At 45.6% G+C, this 9318-nt stretch overlaps 1 long non-coding RNA gene across 1 annotated transcript in view; it reads right to left on the bottom strand.

The window, feature by feature from the left end:
- Positions 1–7674, bottom strand: part of LOC107213317 — a 28757-nt gene extending 21083 nt beyond the window's left edge. The window contains exons 1-4 of the long non-coding RNA XR_001524706.2: positions 7428–7674; positions 6191–6282; positions 4083–4265; positions 1430–1545 (exon numbers count right to left, since the gene is read on the bottom strand). This is a non-coding gene — a long non-coding RNA (uncharacterized LOC107213317). The remainder of the gene's footprint in view (positions 1–1429; positions 1546–4082; positions 4266–6190; positions 6283–7427) is intronic.
- Between the last annotated feature and the right edge of the window lie 1644 nt (positions 7675–9318).

The following is a 9318-nucleotide window of genomic DNA, read 5'->3' as shown; positions in this document are numbered from 1 at the left end:
TGTGACCCCAAACCAGGATGCAATAAACACCTTGGCACAGGGAGGCTGTTCAAGCTTGACCCAAAACCCTCAGCAGCTCTCAGCAAAATTAGAATAAAAGTGTTGAGGCCATGAACACTGACAGCTTGTAAATAGGGAAGACGGTTGACTACACTGATACATCAAAATGAGAAACCATTTCCAAAACTTCACATTTTGAGAGTTTGGAGATTTCCTAGCCCACTCCATTCTCAGCTAATGCTCAGGTGCCAGGCTCTGCCAGCACTGCAGAGCTGTCCTGAGCACCCTGCTGATGGTCCTGGTGTTCCAGACACACACCTGGCTCTGCCACCCTGGGCTCCATTTCACATTCAGGACATCTCTGAGAACTGGTTGAAACGAGGACTCGCTAACGCTCCCATCAGATGCTGATGGGCCTTTTTGTGCCAGGAAAACGGATGTGTGCAACAACAGCAAAAGTGCCTGGAAGCGTCCCAAAGCCTGAGTGAAATGGGGGAATGTTGAGTGGCATCAGACAAAAGGAGCAGTGATTTAATCTCCACAGATGGGGAGGAGGGAGCGGTGTCAGGAAAAGCAGGAGGATGAGATTAGTTAGGCAATAAAATGAAAATGAGCAAGAGGTGGAGAGAACTGTGCTGAGATAAGAGGAGGTGGATTACAGGGCTGGCAGATGGAAGGGGAGCAGGCAGCCAAACACTGAACAAAAACCAGGTAATAAATCTGGAAAAATTGTCATCAACAATGTTAAATACTATTTTCAACCCATTTTCTCCAAGGAAGTAAGGGATTATGGCAGAGAGATGTGCTGTGCTGTCCCCCCAGGGTGCAGTGATGCTGCCTCCAGCCCCAGCCACACTGCAAGGTGCGTTTGCTTGGACTCTACACTCCTGCAAGACAGCCAGAATCCTTTCTGACACATGGATAAAGCAGCCCTTTACACAAAAGGTGAAAGGAATTGCTTCTTTCTGGAGGGCCTGACCATCCATTTGACTCAGCCTAATTCAGGAAAGAGACACCTCGTCTCCTTTGCTGCTGAAAGGAGCATTTCCTCCAGCCTTGCTGGAGCACATTAGGCCGGGTATCTCAGTTCCGGGTGATAAGGCAGCTTTTATCAAAAGGCTTTCATTAATGCAGTTTAACTGGCAATAGACAACTGATAACAAGCAGACATTTGACCACAATTTTAGTCATTAAGCCCTTGACCACCATGTTTTTGGAAGGTAATCTCTAGAATATCTTAATCTGTGTCATTTTAGCAAAAACACTGCTGCAGCTTTCCAAATCCGTGAATCTCCCATCCCTCCATTACCCAAGGCAGGTCAGTGCCTGCTGACAGCACATCTGTCTCAAGAGGTCACTTAAAAACATTTATTTGTCCTTGCACTTTAAATCTGGGAGAGGAAATTAATGGACAAGGAGAAGTACTTACCTTGTGAGCCTGAGAGCTCTTCAGGGCTGCTTTTTGCTCTGCACCAATGCAGCGCCTGGCCCAACAGGGTTTGTGCAAAAGAACAGCAGTGCTGGCTCATATGTCATTGCAAACATCTGTGTGGAATAATAAATACCTGCTCTGAACTGAAAATTTCCCACCCTAATGTGGGGCAGGGTCAGGTTAACCCTGTCCCTGCTAAATTGGGTTACATGCCTGCCCCTTCTTTATTCCCAAATGGAATTACCCTCTGCCCCTTTAGCTCATTTAATGTCTCTCCAACCTCCAGCACAACCAGGAGAGGAGACAAGCAGATCACAGGGCACTGTCTGGGGAGTGGGATGAGGTCAAGGGGAAAGTAGAGAGAGCCTAGGTCAGTTCTTCATCCTGGAGCCTTCTGGAAAATCCCATTCCTCCCTAGCAGGGATAAGAAACATTTCTACCATGCTGAAATGAGTGCATCTATGAGTATTTTTTTTACCTAAGAAAGCACTGTGGCCAGGCAGTTCTTGGATAGACTGTGGGAGTTAAGTGGAGGAAATTCAATACTCTCTGTTATACACCAGAGGTCAGGCTAAGGGTCCCTTCAGATCTAAACCATAAATTTTGCAAACCATTACCAAAAAAGCCCCTCAAAAACCCCCTCCATTCTCCCACTCAGCCTCTAGAAAACTCTTCAACAACAAGATCTGATTGCCAAATGTTAACAAGGAGGCCAAAACCATCAGGATCCACGTTTGACTCCAGTTTTTATGGCAGCCCCAGACAAACAGCACTCCCTGAAGAAGCCCAGAGCTGTAGCCTGAGGGCCTGGAGGTCCCAGCTCCACAGGCACTTGTTCCTCATCTGACCCCAGGAGCTGCTGTATTCCACAGGCTGTTCCAGGCTGGGATGTGGGATAGCTCATCCTGCTGGAAACCATAACTAAAACCATTTGAACACAAACCTCTGCTGTGCCCGGAGGGGAGGGGCAGCCCTCATCCAGCAGAGAGAAAGGGGCTTCAACAAATGGTTGGGCTGAAGGGGACCCAGGAGGGCAGCACAGAAAGGGGGCTCTGGAGGGAGGTTTTACAGGAGGACATCAGCACCAGGCAAAGAAAATGCCCAGCACTGACTTGCCCAGCTGGGATGTGCCCAAATCCAAAATCCAGCCCAGGAGGCTGCAAATGCTGTGGCTGAAATCAGTTGTGTCAGGTCCTGGCAGCAGGTGTCAGGAGGAGCTGATTTCCACCCCAGGATTAGCAGCAGGATATACAGCACATACTCTCTGCAGAATGTGATCATATCAAAGCTCCATCTGTACTCAGGCTGGAGCTCAGAGCTATTAATGACTACTGGGGGTGAACTAACATTTTTATCTTAATACCAGTTAAATAAGCTTCCCACACCTTGAAAACTAATCATTCCTTTTTCTTTAAAGATATGTCCATACATACCTTTTTCTTTCATTACAGATAATCTACACATATCCAGGGAGAGGGACAGTTGCACAGATTTTAAAACCCAGAATATTTAAAATGCTGTGTTTATCTTTTTTTTTTTTTTTTTAAGAGGAGCTCAGCTGTTCTCAGCTTGGATGCAAAGACACATACTTCCACTCTAGGTATTTTTGGTCAGGAGGAAAAGATAAATAGATAGTGTATTTCAAACGTCACGCTTTCAGCTGGCTTTATCTAACTTTGGTCAAGAATTTAAAGCTTTGCACTGAACACCAGCACATTTCAAGCTTGAGCTGTAATTCTCTTCTCCTGACAAGAATTTGCTGCTAACAGAGCCTATCTGTGACATGGGAACCAACAGGCTGAAGCTGAAACCAAGGCTGTCAAACCCACTTCACTTATTAGTTATGAAACGGGAAAAACCAGCGAGCAGTGGTGTCACATGGAAACATGAGCGCAGCGGTGACACCGCCTTTCAAACGGTGTCAGCACTAAAACCGGCCTATAGATTATTTGGAAAGTAATAAACACCCATCTCGTGATTCTATTCTGGGCTGGTCCTGTGACAAAAAGGGAAAAAAAAACCCTAAACCATCAAAACAAAACCAGAAGCTGACAGCCCCGAGCAGTTGGCACCAAGTGTGAGGGCTGTGAGCAGGGACCCCTGGGCTGGGGACAGGGTGATTTACACGGGGACAGCTGCTGCAGTCACCCCAGCTGCAGGGAGAGGGGCTGCTCCCAGCCCCAGAGCTTCGAGCTGCCTTCTCCCTTCCTTATTTTTATTTCTTTTCAGTTTTAAGGCCAGTGCCAGGCTGTCCCGCTGGTTTCCCTCACAGCTCAGAGATGGTTTCACAAAGAGGTGAGCTGCTGTTGTCCCACCAGCCATCCCAGGAGGGCACCCATGCCCAGGATAGCTCCCCTGAGCCTCCCACTCCTGAGGTCAGTTCAGATGCTCGGAATGACTTTTCCTAATCTTCAGCACGTCAAACCTTATTAGTTGATTTTATTAAATCTCTCTCCAAACATCTCTGAAGTAACACTTGGTGTTGCTGTATCCCAAAATAGCCACTCAGTCTGAGCTCTTGGCAGCCAGCACAGAGGCTGGATGAGACCCTGGAGAGTCGGATTAAGAAGGAAACTTGCACCCAACCTACTTGTGCTCTTGACTTGGGTGGTCTCTTCCCAGCCCCACACAACCCCCAAACCCCTTTTACCTTAGGAACTCTGCAAGCATCGCTGCTTCTCCAGCTGCCTTGAGCTCCAAACTGGGCCCAGGACAAATCCTGCTTGCAAACAGCTCCAGGTGTAGATCTGCACTGATGGTGCAGCTGCAGGAACCTTCCACCAGCATCCAGATCATTACTCTTGCTGTTACAACAGGCTTTTATTTCTGCTGTCTGAGAGGTGAGATATCCATGAGACACAGCTACAAAGCCCCTGCCACTGTTAATTATTAAAAGCATTTATCACTGAATCTCTAGCGATGGGCAGGTGGCAAATCTTGGGTGAGCCATAAAATTTCCATGAGAGGACTTTAAAGGGGAAGGAGTTGGAGGAAATCATAGTGCATTTAAAGTGTAGTATGAAATCATATCAGTGACTGTTTTGACACAGCTTTAACCTCTGACTACAGGGGTTCACAATTTAAAAGACATCTGGTAACGGACGATCCTGCAAGGTAGACAATTTAAAAGACATCTGGTAACTGATGATTTTTCAAAGCCAGAAGTCCATTACATACATTCAAATGAGCTTGAAAAAAAGCACAGGCACATCTGGTGTCATGGACAAGAGCTCAGAAAAGTCCCCATTCTCTGTTGCAGTGTTGCTGGTTTTGCCAGCAGTGAGAAGCAGCACAGACCTGACCCCAGAGGCTGGAGGGACAGGATGGGCAGGTGCCCTCCAGGGCTGAGCAGTCTGAGCTGGACTATTGATCCAGCAGGTCTATGGCTTGGTCCTCAACACATCCTTCCACTTAGAGCCAGGTCTGCAGTCTTGGCCACTTTTCCTCATCCTGAATATCACCTTTCTCCTCCCACCCGTGGAATTATTTACATCTTTCCCATAGAAGAAAAATGGTCAGATTCAGCCTGAGTCAAAAGATCCTCGTTTGGCCCTGGATGTGTTGAAAGCGTGGGTCACACCAGAGCTGGAGCACAGAAAACCTGGCTGTGTAAGTACCAGGGAATTCTGCCAAAAAGACCAGGGATTTTGTCTGTAGTCAGCCCTTGGAGAATGCTTTCTTTGACCAAAAAAAATAAAAGCTATATAGAAAAACTCCATCTCTTGCAAGCTTATGAAAGCATGGCCATGTGCCACGGAGGCTAATGGGCTCCCCAGCTATGTCCCCCATCATAATTCAAATGGCAGGAGCAGACTCTAAGAAGTTTCCTCACTCTTCTCTCTCTCTTTTTTTCTTTTTTTTTCTACTTTTTTTCCTTTTATTTGTGTTTTTTTGAGTTTTCCAAACAGCTGCTGAGGTTTGCTGAGCAGCTCCCCATAGAACCAGAAGGGGGGTTTTCCACAGAGAAGTTTTCCCTGTTGTCCCCTGCACAGAAGAAAACACTGAGAGAGAAAAATTCTGCCTTTGGAAAGGGAAAATGTTCTGTTCCAGTCTCAACTGAGAAAGGTGTGAGTTCCATCTTCCTCCCCAAAGGAGATAAACTGAAGATGCCACTTCCCTCAACCCTGACCAGAGGTTTTTCACATCCCACCATGTCCATGCTGGCAGAGATGCCCCAGGACCAGCCTGGACCATTCCAGAGAGCTGCTCTGAGCACTCAGGACTCAGAGAAAGAAGTTTCCTCCTTCACAGGGACAAACCTTTCAGGCTGAAAATCCCCTTTTCCTCTCACAGTCCATTCCACCACCTGACCAAAACATCAAGGCACTGTGAGCTGTGTCCTGGGCAGGCTTTGCCAGGAGAAGGACCCAAAGTCCCATTCACCAGGGTCTATTTTCCTTCTGTTGCATTTAATGGGAATTCTCTGTCTCAAGCAATGGGAGGCCCTGCCCTGAGTTTCTCATCTGTCACTGTTCTCCAGGGTTCATCCTATCTGGGGATTTTCCTGAAGCCAGGCTGGCCCAATTCCAAGTGGGAACAAGCTTCCTGCACTTCCACTGCCCCTCTTATCACACCCTGCCTTAAACAAGTTTGACCTTTTGATTGATTTGAACTTTGGGCAGCATTAAAACACTTGTTCTGGCAGATGAGGTCAGTCCCCCAGCTTTCTGCTGTGTGTAATGGGGCAGTTAATGCTACACTGGTTTTAAATCCTGGCATATTCCCAGCTGTGAGGACAGGGAAAGAAACAAAGCTCACCAGAGGTTGTCCCCTGACATCAGGCTGGGCCAGGCTTGTGAGCACAGTTTCAACTTCCAGCTCCTGCCTCATGGTTACTTCTGCTTGCACACCTTGCAAAGAAAAAGAAACCTTTGAAATAGTATAGGAAAAGATCCCATCTCTATTTTCCTCTCCTCTCCATCATCCCCTCCTCACTTCCTGAAGCTATCCATGCAAAATCCCTGAAAATGCCTCCTGCAAGGGATTGTTGTGTCACTGCTGAGCTTGGGCAGAGGTTTTTAATAACCAACAATGACAAACAAAACCTCGGGAGTAAAACGTTTCCATGGCATTTAAAATTGACTTGGAAGGGAAGATATTTTGTCCAAGCACATAAATATTCCTCAAGCTGTCACAGGCCAGAATTTGTAACATCATGCTGTATGTCAGATTGGAAAGGGAAAAAAACCCAACTGGAAATGGGTTACAAAGAGCAAGTTGAAAGAAATGCAAAAACCAACCACACGGGGAAAACCACACTGGAGCAAGCCCAAATCTTTTCATCACTGTAGAAGCATTTTATGTTAACGTGAAGAGGAGTTTATTCTTTTATTAATGCAGGATTTTTTTTCTCTGCCATCTCTGCAGGACTTAACATAGACAAATAAAAGCCCTGCCAGTGACTTCATTGCTCTCAGTTTTATATAAAGGGGTTGGACACACACTAATGGGCACTTCTTTGTGGCAAACAGGACTTAATAATGGGCATTTTTTTCCCTGCTTGCAGAAGAAAGCTGGTGAATTTAACAGATTTTAAAACGTTTGCTTATTTACAGTTATGGTTGTAAAAATTACAAGAGGAAATCTTAGTTGTAAGAGGGAAATTTATAGAAAAACCTAAGCATTGAGAAAGTTTTTCTCCAGAGGCCTCCCCTGTGTTGGTCACTGCAGTGAGAGGCCATGGCTGTGATCTCTCAGATTATCAGGGCACACCCAGAGGGAAAGACCTGTGTATGATCACTTCTAAGGATGGTGTGGCCACCACTCAAGTAGATGGGTTGATGCCTGTTCTTAGTCTGTAGATTAATTTTTAGGTGCAATAAATTCCACTCAAAGTGCAGGGAAATCTGGAATATACTCATCATTGCATTCCACTTCAGAAGTACAACCCCAGGGCTAATTTCCTGATTACAAATTTCCCATATTGCCCCAAAACTGCATCTGCCATATTCCTTCACTTCCTGCCAGCTCTGGAGAAGAGTCTGGTGTTACTTACCCCAAATGAATTTCTCCAGGGGAATGTGACTGAAGCTCAGCTCTGAGGGGTCTGATGGTCAGGGGTCAGAGCAGCGTGCTCTCTGCTCAGGGTATCCCAAAGCACTTCTAGGAAGGACACAGCCCTGCCACACTGCCTGCATGGGGACACAAAGGGATGGAGGGAGGCTGGAGAGCAAGAACATCACTTTTCAGAGCTCATCATTCAACACTCACACACAGAAAATCCCCTGGAGCCCTGCAAGGGCCTGAACATCTGCCAGCAGGGAGAGGAGAAAACAAACAATACTTTTTAAATTTAATTAAAAAAAAAAAGCACACAAATATGAGTGGCCATAAATTATCCATAGCAACATTCTGTCCTTCCCAACCCACTCAAGTTTGAAAAGTTAAATAAAGCAAGTTATCTTGTAAAATATTAATTAAAGTAAGCTTTATATTGGGGCCCATGAATCACTTTGTGTTCAATATTTGCAGTGTCACCATGGTGAGGAGCTGCACCTAACAACAGTGCTTTAGTTATAAAGAACAGTGAGCTCAGCCATTGCTACTGGATCCCCACACCACAAACCTGTCATCTGGACTAGGACAGCTCAGAGAACATAAAATGAGACTTCAAAATCAGCATCACTGAAGTTAATCCATGGCTCGTGCCCACTGTAAAAGTTCAGGTTATAAACATTGGAATATCTACAACAGGAAAGTATTGACTGCTAAACACACATAGACAGAGATAAAACCAAAGTGGATATGGGGCCTTTCACTGAAACCTGAGCCAATGAATTAGTGGGATAGAATATGAAGTGTGATCATTAAATCTTGTGATTTAATGATCACAAGAACAAGAAAAGAAAGTCATTTGAAAGCTCACTACTGTGCCCTCTCCAGAGATTTTATCCAGCCCAGTTTCACGGCTGCAGGTCACTGGGGAAAGTCTCACACATTATATTTCTTGGTTGGGGTTCTGCAGAATGTGCTCCTACATCCCCACAGATCCAGTGTCTGCTTACAAATATTCAGTGTCCCATGAACAGCTGTGCCTTGTGCCTAACAAAAATGTAACAATAGTTGTAATTTTAGTAAATTTAGATCCAAATTTAGTTAATTTAGATCCACCACCAAGGTAGGTGCAGCTTTCCAAATGTGAGTCAACATGGGGAGAGGACCCATTCACACACAGCCTCTGCCACCTGTAGCCAAAACATTTTGTACAGTGCCTCATGTGCCACTCAGACACTGAGTATTTCTATATTAAATCAGACAAAAAATGAACAATTTAGAATTGTTGAGGACAACAACTGGATCACACACTGCCAAGGCTGTTGTTTTACTGGGTTGGCTCTCCAGGGCTGCCCTTGGGGGATGTTTTTTGGTCCCTTCCCATGTTCTGTGAGGAGACCCTGGCACTCTGCGTCTGCCCAGACAAACCACACTGCAAAGAAAACCTCATCCCTCCTCCTCCCCTGCTCCCAGCCCGCTGATTATCTCAGATCATCAGTGTTTTGGATGACTGAATAAACAGGATTATGCTGTCCCAGTGCCTGTTAAGTCACAACTGTATGGCGATCCTATTAGTGGATGGCAGTGGTGTGGGTATAGCCAAGCAGGATTAGCTTTTGCTTGCTCTGTGGAGCTGAAAACAGCACCGGGAAATTTTTAATCTCCATGAAGGGGACACTAGAGCTCACAGAAAGAAAACCAAATTCATCTTTATTATCCTTTTCAATCAGCTGCCTCGTTAAAAAAAAAAAAAAATTAAAAAAAAAATTTAAAAAATAAAAATTCCTGATTGACAAAGTCATAACCTCCTCTCACTGACATGGCAGAGAATTTGGGATGCCAATGAGAAACATCTTACATGCACAGCCTTTTTTCATCCCAAGTGATCCCAG

Source organism: Parus major, chromosome 20 (assembly GCF_001522545.3).
Source record: "Parus major isolate Abel chromosome 20, Parus_major1.1, whole genome shotgun sequence".
NCBI lineage: Eukaryota > Metazoa > Chordata > Aves > Passeriformes > Paridae > Parus > Parus major.
The sequence above is the reverse complement of the archived record's forward strand: the minus strand, read 5'-3'. Positions and strand labels throughout refer to the sequence as shown.